This window comes from Alligator sinensis, unplaced genomic scaffold, assembly GCF_000455745.1.
Source record: "Alligator sinensis unplaced genomic scaffold, ASM45574v1 scaffold684_1, whole genome shotgun sequence".
NCBI lineage: Eukaryota > Metazoa > Chordata > Crocodylia > Alligatoridae > Alligator > Alligator sinensis.
The window spans coordinates 473,585-475,969 of NW_005842681.1; the positions used below are offsets into that span (position 1 = coordinate 473,585).

The 2,385-nt window shown below is 37.2% G+C and overlaps 1 protein-coding gene across 2 annotated transcripts in view; it reads right to left on the bottom strand.

Annotated features, from left to right (window-relative positions):
* PHIP (pleckstrin homology domain interacting protein) overlaps positions 1-1,816 on the bottom strand; it is a 155,124-nt gene extending 153,308 nt beyond the window's left edge. The window contains exon 1 of one of the 2 annotated variants that reach the window (XM_025215870.1): positions 1,718-1,816. The gene's annotated coding sequence lies outside the window, so the exon portion shown is untranslated. The remainder of the gene's footprint in view (positions 1-1,717) is intronic. The other variant, XM_025215869.1, reaches the window with a different exon arrangement.
* Positions 1,817-2,385: the final 569 nt, after the last annotated feature.

The window sequence follows — 2,385 nt, forward strand, 5'->3', positions numbered from 1 at the left end:
GTGCTGGTTTCCCCTCAGCATAATTTGTCCTGCCGGGCTCTCACAAATGTGAGCCTTGATAATTTTTTCAAAGACTTTGCCAAGGATGGAGGTGAGACTGACTGGCCTATAGTTGCCCGGGTACTCCTTCCTCCCCTTCTTGAAAATGGGGACCACATTGGCCCTTTTCCAGTCCTCCGGGACTTGGCCCATGCACCACAAGCGTTCTTAAATCTTAAACACAAGAGAACAGTTGCGAACTGGAGATTCAAGAGCAGAAGAAGAGATGCTCTTCTTTCCCTTTTAGTACTATTCTTCTCTACAATACTGACAGACAGACCCAAGTCTATCAAACTGGCAATACTGAAGTAACAGGGAAAACATAACTAACTCATAACCTAAGGGCTTGAAATACAAGAAAATTTAGTTGCCAACTGGAGATTTACCAAATGCAACAAGATGTAATTTTATTTTCATGTATTTCATTTTAGTTTGCTTTAAAATATTAATATTAAACATAAAAGTCTTCCCAATTACATCTGTATTAATGTAATGTTGAGGGGGGGAAGAAGGTCAATGATGAAACAAGGCTCTTATGTTGACATTGCCGGTTTTACTGGAGAACTTAAAAACAGAGCAAGAACAAGCCACTAAAGAACTTCAGAACAAGAATATTTCAACTCGGTTTTAAGCAAAGACATGCTGGTATGTTCTATTCATTCCTAACCTGGCTATTTTCACTAAGTTACTGTGTCCTTGTGGAAAATGAAACCTTCTGCTCACTTTTACTGTCCTTTCTGGAACAGAAGGAGATTTAAACTCACTCTATTAATTCCTCCCAGATCTCACACATACATACACACACGAGATTGAAGAGGGTCAAGATATTACATATCTCTGTTTATGAAATATAATTCCTTCCAAGCTCATACATACACATGCACATATCAGATTGGAGGGAATTATATAAATCACACACAGACATATAATCTTGAATTTCTTCAAAATTAAAAGGCTAGAACAAAGCTAAAGGCTAATGAAACATTTCTCAGTGACAAAGATCTGAGTGAAAGGTTCAAGGTAGCAATGGCACAACCAAAAAAAACCACACTCACTTCTCCTGACTCCCATTCTCTGCCATTTTGCAGGCCAGGCAACACAGACATGCTCCATGCTATACTAAGAAAAAACTAATAGTCAAATAGAACCAAACAGTATAAATAGGAAAACAATATTCCCTGTTAGAAGGATGCAAATTACCCAGTCTCTTTGCAGATAACTCTATAAAACTGCTATTGGATTTTTCAGTAGTGGAGGCAGAACACCCCCCACACCCCAAATTCAATCAGTCATAACAGAACAAACTGGTCATTAACAGCTTTACCATTTCTTGGAAAACACTGTTATTAGCCAAACAAATGCTACTTGCACAGTCTCGCATTTTTTTTTTAAACGAAGCATTAGAAAGCTCATGCCTCAAAAGGTAAAAGTTAAGAACATTAAGCTTTAAAACAGGATGTATACCTTGGGACATGCAGTGTACATCCCACCATGTTTCAAACTAGTAAACAGAGTAACCAACCATCCTAAAAGAAGTAATGCTAAACACAATGTGCACAATGCACAAAAGTAAATACAACCTCAATGCTATTAAAATTATGTTATACAAATAAAAAAGAAAGGCAGGCATGAAACCGCACACACAAACATCATCAGTGTCATAATGATACTGACTTACCTATACTGGGTGGGCTACCATAGTTTATTGGCGACTCTGGAGGCCTTCCACAGTGTAATGCAGCCAAAGCAGATCCTTTCCACACAACATGTTTGCAACCTATTTCAGAAAAAATTAGACGCAAATGTAAAAAAAGGGAAGAACAACCACACAATAGTGTAAGAACATGAAAAGTCTTTACGCTCCTATAAGATTTTCATACTTTTGTTTGTGCGAAGCAAAGACTGTCTTCCAGCTCCTAGCAGTGTTTGCACGCCAGGGACACTTTGAGGAATTTCTTGCTCTAGAAGTGGTCCTAGTCGATGACATATCTGAAGCAAGTGATCAGGTGCCAAGTGTCTATAATATTTCACCTATTAGGTGAGAGACAAACAGAACATTTTGTAAAGGAAAAGTGAATCATATTGCTCAAATCCTCATATTCTATTGAGGAGGTTAACACAAACTCTTAAAAGAAATGAGAAAAAAAATGAAAATGGTTCATCACTTTAGACAAATGATAAAAACAGATAATGACCTTTAAGGATAGTAACTTACTCCAGCTGGTCTCAATTAATTCCCTCCATTTGAAATAGGGTCCTTGTATTAAACACTAGTTATGTTTATAATGTCGTAATATAAATGAATTTCTAATGGTGTAAAGCAGCTCTTACATTGTTTTAGGTAAC